The following is a 19,683-nucleotide window of genomic DNA, read 5'->3' on the forward strand; positions in this document are numbered from 1 at the left end:
CAAGAATCCATCAAAGATATGAAAATGGGCCCATCATCAGACACACAGGGTGGAGAGGTGAAGGTGGTGGAAAGCCCAGGTAAGTCACCACAGGTTCATGTTTTTATTTTATTTTATTTTTAATTTAATTTATTATTTTACATGTCGATCCCAGTTCTTTCTCCCTCCCTCTCTCCCTCCCTCCCTTATTCACTCTCTTTTACCCTCTCTGCCCTCTCATATGCACTCTAACCACCCTCCCCTCCCATTCCCCACCCAAATTCCATATGTAGGGGAATGCCATCCAGTTGGGGTCATGTGAAGTAGGGACTAGGGCTTTGCTCCTGTCTCTAGATTAAGGCAGTTATCCCTCCATGGGGGATGTGTTCCAAAGTCCTTTTGTGCACCAGGGATACATCCTGGTTTCACTGTCTGAGGTCTCTTAGACTGCTCAGTCCTTCTGGCTGAGACCCATATTCAGGGGGGCCTGAGTCATTTCCATGCTGGCTTCCCAGCTATCAGTCTGGTGGCCCATTAGCTCCTCCTTGTTCTTGTAAGCTGTCTCTATGTGTTTCTGCCTCCTGGTGTTGTCCTCTCCATCTGCATCTGAGTTCTACTTCGACTCAGTGTTTATGTATGGGTGTTTGCTCCTCTTTCCAACAGGCACTAGTTGACTTCTCCATGGATAAGTTAGTTGTTGATCTCACTCTCACTCTTCCGGAAAGGTAGTCTTTCCATGGAAGCTCAAATTGTTAGTTGGCAGCAGTCTTGTAGTTCTCTAGACCTCATGATTTTAAAGACTTATGTTTAAATAGAGTCTATTGCATCAGGGTCAGCCACACACATTTGCGAATGCACCTCACCAGTCTAGTAGTGCTGTGCTTTTGAAGAGGTGTCTGAAGTTGGGAGCACTAAGCAGCACAGAGAAAGCTTCATCCCCCATGCAATTTCCCCAGTCTTTGTCTTTCCTGGATCCCCTTTGCTGTGGTAATAGAACCTCGAGTGACTAGTATTTTCTCTTTCCTTCCTGCCATCTGACTTCCCATAAAAGAAGCCTTTAAGCCAGTTCAGTTTCTTCAAAACTCATGATATTCAGATCCTCATCTTTTCAGAGCTCTGGAGAGAATAGAGGAAGCACATTAAAATACTCCTGAATTATTGCTCATCGTGAGGACTTTGCAGTGCATTGGTAATTCGAAAAGACTATTTTGGTTGTATGTGATTGAATTTTCAGCATCAGGTAGACCTCTGTAGGATTCTCCTAGTAGGTCAGGGAGATAATGACACTGACTGAAGTGCTAGCTGTGACAGCCTCAAACCTAGGGTAGAATCTCCAGAAATCACCTGACAATTGGCTGTGGGTGGCCACCTCCCTATTCTAAGATCTCTTCAGGTTACAGGAGACAGGGAGACAGAGAAGACCTGTTTTTTCACAGCACAGATAGCAGGGAAGACACAGAGCACAGAGAGATTCTTTTAGACTAACAGTGCCGGGGAAGGCCTGCACTCCAGGCAGTCTGCTCACATCTGCAGATGCGCTGTCACACCTGCGCATCCTTGCCCACACATGAACATACACATTCTGAAAAATTCACACATATCATAGACATGTACAAACACATGGTTCATATATGAAGGATTTCAAAGGAGAAATCACAAATATTGAAGAAAAAAGTTCTCAAATATGCCATCTAAATACATTATTACTTTTATTTTTTATTTGTATCATCTGGCTTTACAGCCTAAATAGGCCTTAACTTGAAATCCTGGCCCCTCACCTAGGAAATGCTTAAAATCCAAATATGCAACTACTGGGCTGGAATTTTACATATTTCTAAAGTATTGGTTGATTCTTGTCTGCACTGGCATGAGTCAAATCTCTCCTTGAATGACAACCTCAAGCAAAATTGCAATTCCCTTCTTAATTACACATTGGTGAGAGTCAGAGTGCCCCAGCTGTGGCCCTGTGTATTCAACAATCAGCATATTTAAAGATGATCTTAGAGAGTCAGTCTTAGAGAGCCTAAAGCCTGTGCACTCAGCAATCTACACATCTGCATAACATAACATCGGAGCAGAAGTAAGCTATTCTGTTCCTTTTGGACTGTAGAAACAACCAGGATAGAGTATGTGGCCTCGCCTAATTTGAGGGAAAGAGCTTTGAGAAGAAAGTTCTCACCTGGATTGTGGTTGTATTATAGGCAGGGGGCTCCTGAAGTGATATCCAATATCTTTGAGATTTTTCCTCCAGGCCACCAGGCTGAGCTCCGCTCATGGACACCAGGTCCTGTAACCTCAGACTTCTCTCTCTTTTCCTTTGCAGGTCAGAACTCCAAAGGCCTCCGCCCTGTAGTCCTTCCAAAGGACCTTTGTGATCAGTTTCTGCGCTGTGCACGGAAGAACACCAGGAAAGGCATAGAGACATGCGGTGTATTATGTGGTACCATGGTAAATATAGGAAAACCCCTTCTTGATCTGAAGCTGTATCTTATTCCCCTTTGGCTGCCCTTGACTCCCAGAGAATATATCTAGGGGCTGTATCCATACATATCCCTCAACAGAAGGAACCATGTGTGAAATGACATTAGCTAACTTGAATTTGATGAGTTTCTGTGTCCTGGTGATTACCTACTTTGTGCTAAGGCTTAGAATAGAAACTAAACACTTCAAGACCTGTGAGCAGACCTAATGCCTGCTGCAAACAAAACCCTAACCTAGGATATGCTATTGGAGACATCTCATGTTCATCTCATTACCCCTACATTTTTCTGTTTCCCAGGAAAGCACTGGAGCAGTCAAGGTGGGGAAACACTGGGGTGAGGGTAAAGGATGAGGGTCATTCACTGGGGTGAGGGCTTCATTTATTTATGGAAAGTTGGATTGACAGTAATTGTAACAAGTTGTTTTCTTGTGGCAGGTCAAAGAAGAATACCATGTGACCCACATAATTATTCCTGTGCAGACAGCAGGCCCTAATTATTGTTATGCGGAGAACGAGGAGGAAATATATTTCATGCAAGAGGAACTGGGCCTTCTGACATTAGGTTGGATTCATGTAAGCAAATTGATTTCACAGGTGGTGAGCCCAGATCTGTGTCTGCACAATCAAGACGAATTTCATCCATCTGTGAGCACCCACAGTCACTGGTGTTCTAGTGTTTAGTCAAAAGGCACATTCCTTGGTGCATTTCAGCTTTACTAATTTACCTCTTCCTCAGTGTAGTTCTTCATTGTTCCACTTCTTGGTTAATGTGTTGTGCATTGTAGACTCCCTAGGAGGTAAGAAAACATGGTGTAGACACCATCACCCTAAATGCTGTATGGAAGTATTTCACTCAGTCAAGAGAGTTCCCTCTGTTGATATCTTTTTGCCTTTATGAAGAAGTACTTGGTTTTGTACACCCAAAGAGCTTCTTCATGCAAAGTTGCATCCAAATTTGCTTATTTGCCTTACAATAATACACCATGGCAGATGGAAGTAGGTTCTGTGAAGCCAGGTGAAGGCAGGAGATAATCCCCTGGAGGCTTTTGTTTGCTGAGATTCAGAATACCTGGTAAATGGTGGGTGTGACAGCAGGAGAAGTGACTTTCTGACAGATAATAAGACCTAATGGGGACTGCTTGAGCACAGTGGGTTATTCCATAACAAAAGGCTGCAGGAGAACTGGTCATGGGTTTCCCAGAAGCCACAGACCAGGGACAGTAAGAGAGAGAATTCAGGATGTGACCTAGGGACAATCTCCATCTGCAAGGGGATTCAGTTCTCATGCTGGAGCTGGGGTTCATTGATGAGTTTGGCTTCTGAAATTTAAGCAGGCCATGGTGCCAGAGACTAAAAGGTTTAACTAATCCATAGAAATACAGTATACAGGCAGAATACTGGCATCCTGTCATTCAGGAGGTAAGACTTCTGGATGATGACTTTGGCACCAAAAAGTAATAACCAGAAAGAAAGAGGCTTGAAAAAAATGGGTTGAGTTTACGGCTATCTGGGAGTCTTACAGGACTGTCATGTTGAGTCTTCATCTAAGCTGTAGATCCCATAGGAAGGGAGAGTCATGAGGCCACTCTGTGCAGAACTAGCTTAACAGAATCTTCAAATGTACATGAATGGGGCAATGGCTTGTTTTGTTGGTTTTACCAGTTTTTACTCCCTTTCTTTTTCCAAATGTTTTCTATTTTAAAATATAGCTAATTTGTAAGTATGCATACATTTGCAGTGTAATTAATGACTTCTTGATGAAACATCCATGTGAATAATACTCTTAGAGAAGGAAACAGGAACCTTCCAAGGGCCTTGTCAAGCTTTGCAACTTCTCTCTTCTGAGACTGATCTCCTTCTTGTTCTAACCATCTCTTTCTCATTTCATTAGTATTCATCTACTAAGTGTGCCTTCCTCCATGATATCAGCATTTCAGTACTGCTTGTGTCTTGAAATGTAGAGGTTAGATATTTGGTTTTTACATCTGACTTGCTTGCCTTAACATCTGCAATGTTCATCACCTTTGTGGCATGCAGTTGCCTGAGGTGTGCTTAAACCTGGCAGGCTATGAAGGAAGGGAGGGAAGAGGCATAAGTTAATGCAACAGTACTAGGTAGAGTAACACAAAATACAACCAGATGTGGCTTCTCTTCACATAGGAAGATATCCCACAGCTCTTAATGGCAGGGAACTGAAGACTCACAGAGTCTGTTGAACTGAAGTTCTAAATAGTTTGGGAACTCTTGGTTAAGATGGAATAGATTCTATTGTAGGCAGGAGGGAAGCAGATGTAGGTTAGAAGCTAAAGGACAAACTTGGAATGGTTATTGTTTAGACATCAGGTATAAGTAAATATGGATGAATAAAAGTCTAGTCCTCAGTGAGGGAACAGCCTCAAGTAATTTTTTAAAGCTCAGCTTCTAATGACCTTATAGATTAGGTTGATAAGTGAGGTCATTTCCTCTTCCTTCTCCACCTAGCAGACCACAGATGTGTCCCAGCATGATTTGGCGAGTCATTGTGGGAGGCAGTGGTTGAAAATTCTTGGGACCTGCTGTGTTGGGTATGTCATTGGGCTTACTGTGATTTCTTGAATTCTTTTGTCTCCATAGACCCATCCAACCCAGACTGCCTTTTTGTCGAGTGTGGATGTACACACACATTTTTGCTACCAGAAGATGCTGCCAGAATCAATTGCAGTGGTGTGCGCACCCAAATATAAACAGTGAGTATATATAATTTAAGCCTAGACGGTACAACAGCAAAATCCTCTATGGCTCAGAACACTGTAAAAACTAAGTAATATCCAGAAAGTCTTAACTGAGTGCTATAGAAGCTCCCTTTTAAGGTGAACATTCTAACACCAGCTGCTCTTAACAGATGTGCTGACACCACTGTTCGTTTTCTAAGACAAAGCACAAAGAAGTGATCTCAAGTGTCAGAGGTTGAAGATATTCCACACAAGAAACTGCCTAAAGTGTCATTTTCAATGTCACCTTAGTCTGAATTCCTCAGCAGAGCTAGTGTTGGGAAAGCAATGAATCATCCTATTTCTTTGAAAGAATTTTGTACCCTGGATAATGTCCCACAGGAATTAGTGGTCATAGGTTTGAGTGCTACCCCATTTATTCCTCACAGTGATTGGCCTGAACTGGATTGATTCTTCTTTGTGCTCAATTCTACTGTTGAGAATTTTATTATTAAGTCAAACTACAAGAAAGGGATCAAGAGAGAGAAAACCATAGAGAGAGATACACGTAAGGAGAGGAATGAGAAGGAGAGAAAAGAGCGGGAGAGAAGGGAGGGAGGACAATTAGGACTATGACAAAGAAGACATAGTCTAACAGAACTTCAATGATAGTGTGTACTAGGAATAGAAGGAAGACATACACATCATCTGTGCGGGAGGAAGAATTGTGCAGGTCAGAGCAGAGAGAGCAGGAGAGCAGGGGAATAAGTGTAGGTATGAAAGAGAAAGAAGAGAGGACATAGAGGAGAGGAGAGAGAGGGAGGAAAGAAAGGGGAAGGGGAGAGAAGAAGATGGAAAGAGGGAGAGGAGAGAGAGACGAATGAGTGTTGTGGGGATTTCTGTTTGACTGTGAGTCTGCCTTTCTCTTTTCAGAACAGGAATTTTCACACTGACAACTTTTGGATTAAAAGAAATATCAAGCTGCCCCAGGAGGGGCTTCCATCCCCATAATCAGGACTCAGCTCTTTTCTGTGTAGGTATCTGTATACAGGAGAAGAAACATAATAACATTGTGAGAATATCCAAACCCTGTCCCACAAAATTTATAAGAGCCAGGGATACAACCACAGAGATTCAAGGAAGCTTGAAATCCTGGAATCAGAATGCTAAGTCTAAGAGGTAGAACATTCTGTGTGTGATTATATGTATCATAATTAATATGTATATGCATTGTATAGAATTTGGATCACACTCTGATCCTAAAGGGAAAATAACACTTGTATTCATTTCAGCTCTTCTTTTAAAAAGATATATAATTTTATATTTCATTATATTTATACCTGTACTTTCATTGTGTAGCCTTTTAAAAATAGAACCTATTTTTATTTTAATTTGTTGTCTCTGTGGATTTTCACATGGGAGTTTAGTGCCTGTGTGGTAAAAGACGTTTGCAGATGCCCTAGATATGGAGCAAGGCAGTGAACACTTCCTACTTCCCTTCAAGAATAGTAGGTGTTGTTAAACCCAGCACTATTCTCAAGGCCCCACCTTGTAAATCATGGTTCATACCAGGGTGATCAGGTTTTTGTAGCCAGAAACTTTCTACCAGAACTGTTCAAAATTACCTAGCTCCATTTTGGAGTACAGTAATGTTGTTTCTGAGATATTAAAAGATATTGCTCATTTTAAAAACGAATTATCTAGAACAGGAGTTCCCAAGTTGCCAATTGTAATAACCCCTTCCATGGTGAAAAACACCCATAGCATAAGCTCTTGGGCAGTTGTAGTAGATCATCAATTTGAGGCTAATTGATGTTACATAATAAGACTTTTAGACTGATCATTACCTATCATGTTGTAGACCCAGAGTGACCATCTCTGAAATATCAGTAATGTCACCCTTACAATCTGATTAATGTAATGACTCCCCTCAAGGTCTATTGGGTCACCTTTGCCATCTGATGTACATTATGACTCCAATGGTGCACTGCACTTACACATCTCTAACAACAAACACAATAACAAAAACAACAACAACAAAAAAACTATTTGCTATGTGACTCTGGAAAATAGATGGAAAAGATCCTGAGATACACAGAGATGATTGACTCTAAACATGAGGCATGAGGAGAACTAGGTGGGAGTGTTGGGGACCAGAACTTTTGACATTACTTCTAATGACATCAAGATTTCACCACTTGGCTGAGAACTATTTGGCTGCAATGAAATTCTTCAATCAAAACTTACTGCTCGGGATGTGGCTCAGTTGTGATAGTGTTCCAATTTTAAGCATTAGTATCTGAAATCCTTTCCCAGCACTGATGAAAACAGTTGTGCTTATGTTTGCCTATAATCCAGCACTGGGAACCTCGAAGCAGTAGAATAATGTCAGGATCCTTCTGGCTTAGCTAGGCTATGTGTGCTAGCCTATGTCGCACAAGGCCCTCTTTTGGTATAAATAAAATGTACAAGTTGTTTCAAAACTGATTTCCATTCCCTAACAATATTTCCCTTTTTCCAATTGCAGGACTGCAGTCATGTCACCATCCAAAACAGCAGGGTGACAATCACGGATTTGCGATGAGTAAATCCCACAGACCCACCTCAGTGGGAGCCTGTGTGTGTGTGTGTGTGTGTATGTGTGTGTGTGTCTGTGTGTGTGTGTGTATTTTGTATATATGTGACTGAATGTATGGTGGTGTGTATCTGTGTATGTATGTTAACCTGTGTTATGTATGTTACATCTGTGTTAAGGATATCAATGGTATAGTATGTATTTATGGCACACTGTGTTCATTCACAGAGCCCAGATGAACTTAGTTCTACATTTCTGTTTTAGCAATTAGGAAAAGCTTCGATAAAACACAGAAGAATGTGATACATAAAGTCAAGACCTCTTGAGTACAAACCCTGAGTCTAGATGTGAGATCATAGAAATTTATTTGATTTCAAGGTGAGGTGGCTATATTTTTGACTTGTCAGTAATCTCTTTCTTCAATAATGCACAAAGTGAGAAATGTGATAAGGCAATATGGACAAAGCCATCAGCTCAATCACAAGTATCGCAAAGGAAACATAATCTGCAATATGTTTTAATTTATGACATTTGCTATATTCATGGCTGAATTTTGAGGTGAAAGATCATAGCTCTTTTGAATAAGTGGAGAAAAATTGATCTAATATTGCATTCTACTAAAATTACAATTCTAGATTGTGAATGTAATTTTCTGTTTTTTGTTTCAGCCTCTTGTATTTGTAATGACACCTGATGCTAGAAACCCTTTGACTAACAACATTTCCTGACTAAAACAGACTGTATGGAATATTTAACATAAAAGAGGGATGTGTATGAATTGAGATCAAAGAGTACAAAATGCAAGTTCTTAAAAATAATTTGATATTAGGAATCATTTAGAGATTATATATACTGTAAAAATGAATAAAACAATGTTTACATATTTTATGTCAACAAAGTATAATAGTACATCTTAGAACATGATGGGATTTCAAATTTAATAAAGATTCCTTTTATTGCATTGTAGAAACACAATGTTAGAAAGGATTTGAACATGACTGGTGGCCCCTCCTTACCTTGAGTACCACAGGGAAACCTTTTCAAGATGACAACCTTCCTGGTAAACATTTTATTCTTATGTCCATCCTTACTACAAATGTCCCTGATAGCGAAGCAAAATTTATTCCCATTACCCAGATATACAATCTTCTGGACCAGTTTTGATTTTCTGTGCAAATATTCAGCAATACATCATTTCTCTACATGAAATCTTACAGTAAATATATAGTTAGGTTATTTATACTTAGTAATTATACCCTCAGATGACATCTTAATTGTTTTCTTTTAAATTAGTCATATAGTCTATGAAAATTTTAGTAAATCCTATTTTAATTTTATATTTATATATTAGGAAGAGCTTTCTAAATCTACAGTCATCACATATTAGACCAGTTGTCTTCCTATTCATCGTACTTACAAATTGTTCTATTTGGCTGGCTTGCATTATGCATATAAAACTGTTTACATTTTATTTTCCTTTCATTTGAATTGAAATTATTCTATTATTGGGAAATGATATAACAATTAAGATTCCATAACTTAATCTGTTTAAGGTGTATTTCTTCTTCCAAAACAATTTGTATCATTGAAGATCATTCAATTAGTATTAGTAAATTAATAAATTACTAAGGGAATAACAGTACTTAGTGAATGTATGATTTCTTCTAATGAGAAGATAATTGTCAAGGTACTTGTGGTCCAACTCTAAACTCTTGCTTGTTTGAATTTTTATGCATGTGTAGGTTAGAAAGACTGATTGCATATCCAGTACCGAGGAGACCAGGTAATGGAGAAAGCAAAAGTGTTAGTTGTTGATAATAGCAATTGACACAGCTTGTAATTAACTATGTGGTATTTGTAGATCTTCAAACAATATTAATTAGTAGGCACAAATTAATTACAAATTAACTAATAGGCATAAGTGAAGAAAGATACTTTCACGATTGCTAAGCAATAGAGCTCACTCTCAGAATTAGTTACTACAAGTTCAGCAGGTTTAGTTATGCTCTGTGCAGCTGTGTCTTCCTATGTAAGTATGGCATAACATCTGGGTGAGTAGGTGTTATAACAGAAGATAATACATCATATAATTTACTATAGTCAGTCTTTAGTGTCTGCAAGACCCATATCTTCATACATTTTTGTCTTCTGTACTCATTGTTTCACAGTTCTGAACTTCTGTGTAGACAAAAATATTATAGCATTCCTTGTGAGAGACTGTGAGCAGAAAGCAGATGTCCTGTGGACTGAGCAATGGATGTGAGACACATGATTAACTTCAGACTGTGTCTCCATCAGATCTGTTCATTCTCATTTTTCTCTGCAACCTGGTGCACTCTCAACTTTACATTAGTTCAAGTAATGTTCTGGTAATCTACTTTTCCAAATTTGTACTGCATATGTAATAATACTAACCCAATTTGTAGGATAATAAGCATTCAACTCATGAACCAATCACTTTTATGCTACAAGTATGATGTTTGTTTTATTTAATTCTTTACATAAGATTTGTAGGATGATTGGCAATTGAATGTGACTTTCTCTAGAAGCTGGCATTATGGGCCCACAGATCAGTACACATAAAATAGATTATTCTGGAAAGATTCTTACTTAGGCTATGTACCTATATCTCAAGTGGTCATTAAGACAGATTGCATAGTTCATTCTTGAATTTATGTTTTATGTGAAGCTCCTATACATAATTTATTTTCATAAAAAGTAATGATTATCAAGAGTGTCTTCTATGGTAATTTGAAGCTTCTGGATTCTTTATCAGTCAAATATGCTAATACACTACATACCTGAATATATAGGTATCATTTTAGAAATGTAATTTTTGGGACTTGCATTATAAGTTGATGTTTTCCCTGATGGTACTTTAGCTTTGCCAAATTATGTTTCTAATATATTTCTTTGGAATCTTATATGTATCATATTTTGTAAATAGGACATTCACTGTGATCTTCTCAGCCTATATCATACTGTATATTTAGCATCGTGTAGGATAAAAGACATAGAGGTTTATGTGACTCAGTAGGAGAAGTACTTACCTAATATTTGTAAGAATCTATATTTATTAGAAAATTTGTCAGAAAAATGGTAAATTATTAGAAATACCTGTGGTGTTCTTGTCTGTAGAAAGATTTTTATTTGTTTTAGGTGACTTCTAGTCTCATCATGAAACCCAGATTTGCCTCAAAATTCTGATGTGTTTATTTCCCCCTCTTGATTTATGTGGGATTACAGATATCTATGACTATGCCAGCAGAAAATTTTTCATAACACTGCAGTGAAAACATTAAAAACCAAACTTCCTAAGTCATACTTTCCACAGCCACAAAATTTACAAAATGTAAATGTTTAGAGAATGGGGTTGGAGAACTCAGGTTTGTATTTGATATGATGTAGCCACCAGCAGTCAGCTACAGGAGCCAAACTCTATGATGATTGTGGGGTACAAGGATACATGCTATGCTATAATAATAATATATATTATCTGAACATAGAATGAGGTATATGGATGTTAGTGAGACATGTATTAGTGAGGTAGAGAAAATCAGAGGCATTAAAGTCAAATTTACCCACTTCTTAATTTTGTGTAAACTTCTACAGTGTTGAGACTGAGTTCACAGCTTACTGTCCTCAACCACTTCACAATTCTGAAGTTCTGTCTCATAAAGAAAGTTACAAATTTTCAAGGAAAAAATGGAAAGAAGGAAAGAAGGAAGGAATCTGATTCATAGATTATCTAATTATCTCATGTTATTAAGTAATTCTTTATAAGAACTATATATTTTTTTAAAAATTAACATTTTCTTCTCAAGTCAAAAACCATTTTCTAGTAGTTGTACCTAGACATCTGAGACCAGGAAGTGTTAAGTGCTACATAAGGTATATAGACAAAACAGCGCTTCTATTCAATTCAATCACTGTGTGTTTGTTCTAAAGTGACTTTTAGGATAAATACATCAATTTTTCATAAAATCACTCTCCTGAACACTGGAAAGTATGGATGGCAGTGTCCTCAAATACTGGCAAGAAGAAGCAGTCATGTATTCCATGATTCAACAGGATTTATTTCTACCTTCCAGGCCCACCTTTGACAACTTGACTTTGGTTCTGCACATTTTAAAGGAAAGTAAGTGTGATACTTATTTTTCTCACTGTTGTCACAAATCCCATAATCGAAGCAGCTGGAGAAGAAGCGAAATTCATTTGGATCACAGTATATGGATAGTACAAGAGGAAACCAGTGAGTGGTGATTGATGTACAAGCCAATTACTCACAAAAATGCCAAAATTTAGTGGTGGGAGAGAATTGGACCTTGAATGATTTGGTATCACAAACCATTGAGATTCAGAAACCATTTTAGAAGAAGGTTAGGACGTGTGTAAGAGCTGAGACTGTAGACAAGGGTAACAGCAACAGCAAACATTTTTAGAAATGACAGAGCAAATGTGACCTGTACAAGACCTGCACAGAACTTTTCTTGTCAATGTTCCTCATGGATGATATGGGACCCAACCTGAGGGACAGTAGTCACTTACTGATTGTTCAGAAATGGTTAGCATTTTCTTTAGTGGTGCAGTTCCTGACATAAATGCTCTTTTCTCAGGAAATGTCATACTGGACACTTAGGCAAGAAACTACAATTAGACTCAGCATTATTATATTACAGAAGACATGAAAGTGGAAAGGAATGGTGGTTTCAGCAAGAGAGGGAGAAGTATGACAGTGGGCAGTGATAGTAATATCTAAAATTCATTATATAATCTCTGACACGGTCACACAATAAGAGAATAAAATAAGATGGGCTGATACTTTATTTAGATTCATTAAAGTTTGCCAGAGTATTCAGGAAGCTAAGTCACAAGCCATAGAAGTCAGGCACAGATCTTCAATCCCAGGAGTCAAGATTAAGAGATAGATGGATTTCTGTGAATCCAAGGCTACCAAGATCTATACAAGCTTGATCCAGTCCTAAAGAGGAACAATTGACACAAAGACAATCTCAGCACCAGGAATCATATGCCTTTAAACCCAGAACTAGAGTGGTATAAAGGATAGAAGTAGGGTCTTTAGTAGACTATCATGGATTTATTCTCCAGCCACAATGAGGATAGGAAGACCCTGAAGTTTCCATATTCTCTAGCCACACTGTGGATAAGTTATAAATAGTCTTAGGGTTGGTGTGAGCCAGAATAGCCTTCCATTCTGAGGTAGAAAAGAAGTAGTGTTCAGCTGCTTTGCTATTCTGATCTTCAATTGAATTGTAACCCCAATATCAGTCTCTGGTCCTTTTATTTTTCATGCTACAGAAAGTGGGAAAGGGAGGAAGAGGGGAGTAGGAAGGCAGGAGTGGTGGAATGAAGGAAGGGCATCATGGATTCTGTTCTGTGTATAAAGGTCATGAACCAGATGATGATGGAGTCAGAAGGTCTTTCCTTGACCTCATGTACAGGTTCCTTGGAGTTGCTGGAGAGAGGAGGCCCAGCCATGCAGAGTAGATGCATTCTGGTAGCAGATGGAGCCAGGAGGACGAGCCATGAAGAAGAAATGGATGCAGAGAGCTGATGGGGCCAGGAGGACCAGTGATGCAGAGAATTTTGATCCAAGGAGCCAATGGAAACTGGAGGACCAGCTAGGGTGGAGGTGTCAGTGGAAGAGATACATAGAAATGTTCAGTAACAAAGTATCCCAGACAGTCTCCCTCCAGTGACATAGATCTCCAACATGTCCACCCATATCTGGATGAGAATGATCACAGTGATGATGTCAGTGTCCCCATTTACCTCATTATTGTACTTTCTTTTCTCCTGGCTTTTACAGCTAGGCATTAGTTATGTTGTCATCTGAGAAGAGCCAAACATAATCTGGTTGTTTTCCTAATTAACTGACTGAGTAAATTATGTTTTCATTTTCCCTTTATTTTACTAATGTTTTAGACTAAAATGTCTCCATACTCATCATCATCTTTGTTCTTCCATCTTCCTCATTGCTTGGAAGATACATATATGTGTGTGTGTGTGTGTACTATCTTATATGTTTGTGTCTGTCTGTGTGTGTATAATCTTATATGCATTTATGCATATATGTATACATGTATATATATGTATATATTTGTTTACATTTGTAATCTTATGTTTCCATGTATGTTCTTGTGTGTATGTGTGTTTCCCAACACGGCTGAAAATCTCAGCCTTGCTTAAGTTTTGCTATTTCCCTTTTCTCTACTGAATTCCAATTTAAATAGACTATGATATATCATCCAGTGATAATTTTTTAAACAATATGTATTTTTTTAAAGAGGGGGTTTCTTTGTGGAATTTGGATACCAGGCTTGATTCAAAGTCAAGAGTTCTGCCAGTCTCTCCCTTCCATGTTCTGGGATTAAAGGCATGTGGCACCTCTGCATGGCCTTTTTACATTTTTTTATTTATCTTTTACATTCCAATGCCATTACCTCCCCCCATCTCTCTCACAATTCACATCTGCTCCTCAGAGGGTAACACCTCCCCTAGTAAGCCTGCTAATTCATCTCACTGAGGCATGAAAATGGCACCTCCATACCATCCACACACCTGTGTCTCGACTGAACAACTGATCTCTCCATAGAATGGGCTCCACTAAGTCTGTTTGTGTATTAGATTGGATCTGGGAACCACAGCCAGTAACCTCATATGTGTCCCATCCACACCATTGCCACCTTTATTAAGGGAGTGTAGTTGGGTCTTAAGCAGATTCCCCTTTGTCAGACCAGAGTCAGTGATCACTCACTATCTTGTATCAGCTGATTCTGTGAGTTTCCCCTTCTCAGTCTTGACTCCTTTGTTCATATTATTTCTCTTCCCTCAATTCAATTGTACTCAGGTGCTTGACCCAATGATATTGAAGTGACCAGAGCCTCACCCAGCCATGAGAGGCTGCAGAAGACCCACCAAGGTGTAGGCCTCTGATTAACCAGCATGTACTGAGCTTTTGTCCAGCTTCTGACATTGCCTGACCTTGCTGAACCTTGCCCCAGTCACTAGGAAGCCTTGAGGCAAGTTAGCTGGGTGGGTCTGAATGTGCTTTATAGGTTGTGAAGTACAGAGCATAGCAGACTCCATGGGAGGCCTGTAAACATGGCAACCATTTCTGCAGGGGTAGTTGGCCAATCAACACAGGACAAGTTGCCCAAGCCTGGAGTCACACAAATCCTCAGACTGTTGCAGACCCCAGACACTCCCCTTGGTCTACCCCAAAAAATCCCCTGCCCTATCATCCCTCTGGCTGCTTCTCAATCCACCCAATGTGTCAGATGGACAGAGGACAGAAATTAATATAGTTAACTTATTAATTAATTAAAATTCTTTGCTTTTGCATCAGATCAGTTCTCTTGGTGATTTTTGGAGTCAGAATTTGTGCACAATTATTAGGTGTGGATTTATGCATCTCTTTCCATCTGTTTCTAGATTAGGGTTGTAGTTTCTCTGGGATTGTGGATTGTAGCCTGTGTATCATTTGCTTTTTGTCTGGTATCTTCTCATGAGTGAGGGGGGAAACAAATGATTTTTTCTAGTTTTGCTCACTTGCCTGCCAATTTTGGATAATTTTGTTTCTTAACATTGATAAGTAGTCCACAGTGTAAATGTACCACACTTTCCTTATACTTTATTCGATTGACAAACATCTAGGTTGTTTCCAGGGTATGGCAATTATGAATAATGTTGCTATGAACATAGTTGAGTAGTTGTCCTTTTTATGTGGATGTGCCGCCTTTGGGAACATGCCCAAAAGTGGTAATGCAGTATCTAGAAGTAGGTTGATCTCTAGCTTTCTGGGAAATCTCCACACTGATTTCGATACCAGTTGTAAGAGTTTGCATTCTTGCCAGCAATGGAGGACTGTTACACTTTCTTTTCATCTTCTCCAGCATAAGCTGTCATCAGTGTTTTAGCTCTCAGCCTTTCTGAGATTATTCTGGTGAGACTGTTCTGTTTATATCTCTACCCATTTTTAAAAATTAGATTATTTGGTGTTTTGATGCCTAGTTTCTTCAGTTCTTTGTATAATTTGGAGATTAGCACTCTATCAGATGTGGGGTTGGTGAAGATCTTTCCCATTCTATAGGAAACTGTATTATCTTGTTGAAGATGTATTTTTCTTTGCAGATGCTTCTCAGTTTCATGAGGTATCATTTATTAATTGTTGCTGTCAGTCTGTGCTACTGGTGCTCTGAGTCTGAAGTTGATTCTGGGCTGATGTTTCAGGACTAATTTTTTATCTGCTGTCCCTACATTCTTCATGCACCACAGTGAATTAAATTTCCCCTGTTTACATATTGTATTCTTTGTTAAAATGCTATTTCTTGTTTCTACTTTTTGATTGAACTGCCCCTCACATAAAATTATACAGGGAAATTTGTAGTTGCTGAGCTAGTATAACACTGACAGAAGGTATACTCTCAGGAAAACACTTCCCAGTGATATATATATATATATATATATATATATATATATATATATGTATGTATGTATGTATGTATGTATATTCACCCATTCCTCCAGTGCACACTTGAATGTTCCCCCACATAACACCAACTATAAAAATAGGTATTGTACTGGCTCCATCTGTAGAGGGTCCCCCTCCCTTGCCTCTCCCAATCTTGTCCATGTTTCTGCCTCAGTTCTACTCCATCTTAGCCATTGAGACAAGGTCTTTCCCTGAATCTCGTTCTTGCAGATATACTATACTCTCCCTTGTGAGTCAGGGAAACCCAAAGATCCTTTTGTTTTTACCTTCTTGGCTCTGGAATAAGATGCCTCTTCCACTGTGCTGGCTTTTTTTCTAGATTTATGGGACAGAATTCAGATCACTGTGTTTACTTAAATTTTAACAATGATTTTAAAGTTATTATTTTAAAGTAAATAAATACATTTATTTAGTGTAGAGACAGGATCTCTCTTTGTAGCACAGATTCTTCTGGAAGTACATCTTCAGACCAGGCTGGCCTGGTACTCACAGAGAAATACCTGCTACTGCCTCCTAAGTATTGTGAATAAAGTTGTTTGCCACCACAATCTGGCTCCCGAAACAATTTTGTTGACTTAGTCATCGTCATCTTCCCTGGCGTGTTTCTCTATTTTAAAACACGTTAATGAAATAACTCTATTTCCCAAGTCATGTCCTTGTAATCATTAGCTTAAAGGTACAAACTGAAATCCTATTGATTTCCATCCTCTGCTTATTACATGAGCAAACTATTTGGTGAGTATTAGCCTTATGGGGGCACTGGAAATAGCCCTTATATGAGACAGCTATAGTAATTTTGCATATTCTATTAGCATAGATATGTATGAGTACTTATGGGCACATACCAGGAGTAAAATTGGTGAATCTGAGGATGCATGTATTATTAATTGGATGAATTTTCTCTAATATGTCATGAATTGATTATATAAACACATAACAAAAATATATGACATACCCACTCATTATTTTGGCAAATGTCAGCATTTTTATTATTAAAAGTTTGTGGTATCAACTTACACACTATTAAATAAATCTTAGTTAGGAACTGAGGGTGTAATCCAAATTTCTCCAGTGACTAATGGTATTAAATGAACATCGTACATACCTATGTATGTATATATTACATATATACATATGAGATTCTTTAGGCCTCAGAAAGTCATGCCCATTTAGAAATTAAATATTTAAACTTCTGTCTTTCTGTATTTCATACTAAAATATCTTAATTATATGGTTCCATGTGGTCTGTGTAAGTTCTTGTAAATCCAAACTTATCTGGTTGTGTTCAGATGATGAAACTGGAATCATTTATCCTCGCAAATATTCCCAGAGTCCCTCTTGTATTTTCTACAGTCTTGTCCATAGCTCATCATCACTCCCAAAGGACCAACATCTGGGAGTCAGTCACTGTCCATGGTGCTGTCAATAATGTGAAAAGAAGACAACTGTGCTTAACAATCTAAACATCATTGCATTTGTGTGTTTTGAAAATGCACCCACTGAAATTATGATGTAACACCAAACCTCATTCAACAGGTATAAATGTAACATGACATTTGAAATATTTATGTGAATGCACTTGCTGTTCTCCTTCATGAGGAAACGTTTCTATGTTAGAGACTTGGGGTTGAAGTGTAAAATAAGAGAAAATAATAAATATAGGAAAAATATTTTCTTTTACAAATCTGGGGGTTTCTTATGGAGAGGTTCGTCCTCTGCTCTCTGATCTACTCATTTCCAGGAATTCCACACATGAGGTAAACTCAAGCACACAGTTTGTAGAAGTGAAGCCTGAGTTCACACTTTCACATGTAAAAAGAAAGGGGGCTGGGGGTAAAGTCTAATGTGAGTGAAATGTGGATTTCATTTCCTAATCATGTGTAAGATTGACTCTTTCTGTGTGACACATCCAGTCTAAGACAGTGAGTTAACAGTTTGAAGTCACTCCAGTGTGGCATCTGAAAAGGTCTCTGCAATGTCTTTGCACTGCCAGTGTAATACTAAAGTCATACTAAAATGAAAATGCCTTCCTCAAACAAGAAATGACGTCATAGAGTTTCTTTTCTCTACACTAACACCCAAGGAATGGGCTCATGGAGGAGGCTCTAGTTTTTCTGAATTAAGGTCATGTCCTGCTACACAGAGAGCTGGTAATAGAGCATGCATGTAGATACTTTGAGCAGCTAGCATCTGTTGGCAGATAGTCTTGGGAAAATTTATCTTTGATACTCAGTACACATCACACACCTACAGTGCTATGAACATAATTATCTGTCTGAAAAAGTTACCAAGTTACCTGTTTTGAAACCTATGAAATTATACTAAAAAAATCATGAACATTGTCTATGTTCTCATTGCTCAGGTTCACATAAAGAAAGTTGAAATATGGAACATTATCTCTGCCTCTGGTTGACATATGACATATAGACATTGAGAAATAAAACAAGAGTGTCTTTCCAATCAGTGTGATATAATCCAAACTATAGCCTTCTTTCCCTGAAAAGTATCATTAGAGTCATTGTTTGCCCTCCCCAGACTGTAATACTGGTGGGCCAGTTGAGGGCAGGCAGATGAAGCACTCCAGAGACTGTTTCAGGGAACTGGGTATGCTTTAATGCCCATGAGCAACTACTCATATTCCAGAAGCACGGTATCTGATTTGTTAGTTCATTACCTAAGAATGAGTGGTGAGCACTCATACCACCAGGGTGTCTTTGGAGAAAGCACATACAAGAGCCAAGAAGAAACAATTGTGTCAACCAAGACACTAGGCACACAATGGGCTTGTGTCTCAGCTAGACAAGGCCCCGTGTTACCCAATTGGCTACTAGCTGACCTTCCCCAGCTTCCACCCTCATGTGTCATTATTTTCCCAGATAACAAGCATAGCCTCTTCAGAGAAAGCTTCTCCAAGTTCGTTATCACAAAATTGTCATAGAACACTCCTGTGGACAACTCAGGACAGAAAGGGTTGGAAACAGAATTGCTTTGCATTACAAATCATTTTCCCAAACTTTATGCATAAATATTTCAATTACAATAAATCGATTGTAAAACCAATATAAAGAAAAAATGTAATTGAATAAAAAAATACATTAGGAGGGAAACAGACATTAAATGAAAAGTAAAAAAGGCTGGCACAATTACATACCTTGAAATTGCTTTCTATTGCTGTGATAAAATATAAGTAGAACCAGCATGGGGAAGAAAGGGTTTATTTCATATAAAAGCTTGTGATTTAGAACCAAAGGAAGCCATTTCAGCAGCTCAATGGAGGAGCCTGAAACAGAAACCAAGGAAGCTCACTGCTCTTTGGCTTCCTCCCTGCCTGAAGCTCAGCTACTTTTTTTGCACAACACAGGCCTTCCTGCCTAGGGATAACAGTACCACCCACAGTGGGCAGGCACTCCTACATCAATTGTGAACCAAGAAAATGTCCCAC

General features: G+C 38.6%; 1 long non-coding RNA gene across 1 annotated transcript; it reads left to right on the forward strand.

The window, feature by feature from the left end:
- The first annotated feature begins 5,072 nt into the window (after nt 1-5,072).
- LOC127232533 (uncharacterized) lies at nt 5,073-7,748 on the forward strand. Its single transcript, XR_007835396.1, has 3 exons — nt 5,073-5,187; nt 6,085-6,184; nt 7,679-7,748. It is a non-coding gene; the product is annotated as an uncharacterized LOC127232533 (long non-coding RNA).
- Nucleotides 7,749-19,683: the final 11,935 nt, after the last annotated feature.

This window comes from Phodopus roborovskii, unplaced genomic scaffold (assembly GCF_943737965.1).
Source record: "Phodopus roborovskii unplaced genomic scaffold, PHOROB, whole genome shotgun sequence".
Lineage (NCBI taxonomy): Eukaryota > Metazoa > Chordata > Mammalia > Rodentia > Cricetidae > Phodopus > Phodopus roborovskii.